Consider the following 546-nt stretch of genomic DNA (forward strand, 5'->3'; position numbering starts at 1 on the left):
GCCTTGTCTTTAGATATTACTGACGCATCAGCTCCCGTATCCATAAGCCCATAACATTTCTTTCCTTTAATTTATACTACACAGGTAGGTCTATTAGAGGCTATGGGTTGAGATAAACAGATTTCTCATGTAGTTGTGCTCCCGAACCCTTTATTTCCTCATTTCTCCTTTGGTGGAGAAGGGTGTAATTTGCAGGTAATAAGCAATAATTGAGCAATATATTCTCCCAGTTCAAAAACCCAAAGATCCTGTGACATTAAAACTACTTGAATTTCTCCTTCATGATCACAGTCAATCACTCCTGGGACCATAGTGATGCCCTGTAAGTTAAGATGGCTTTTGCCCAAAATTAGTCCCATGTATCCTGTTGGTAAAGGTCCCCAAATACCAGTGGGAACTTTGATAGGTTTTTCTCCACCAACTACTGTTATTCTTTCTCTGACAGGTAGATCTAATCCTGCACTTCCTGGTGTTCCTGGGGTGAGGGAATCAATGTGCCTCTGGGAACCCACCCCTGAAACAGGGTTGAGGTCAGAACAGGGAATG

The sequence above is a fragment of the Mandrillus leucophaeus genome, unplaced genomic scaffold (genome assembly GCF_000951045.1).
Source record: "Mandrillus leucophaeus isolate KB7577 unplaced genomic scaffold, Mleu.le_1.0 Scaffold43, whole genome shotgun sequence".
Lineage (NCBI taxonomy): Eukaryota > Metazoa > Chordata > Mammalia > Primates > Cercopithecidae > Mandrillus > Mandrillus leucophaeus.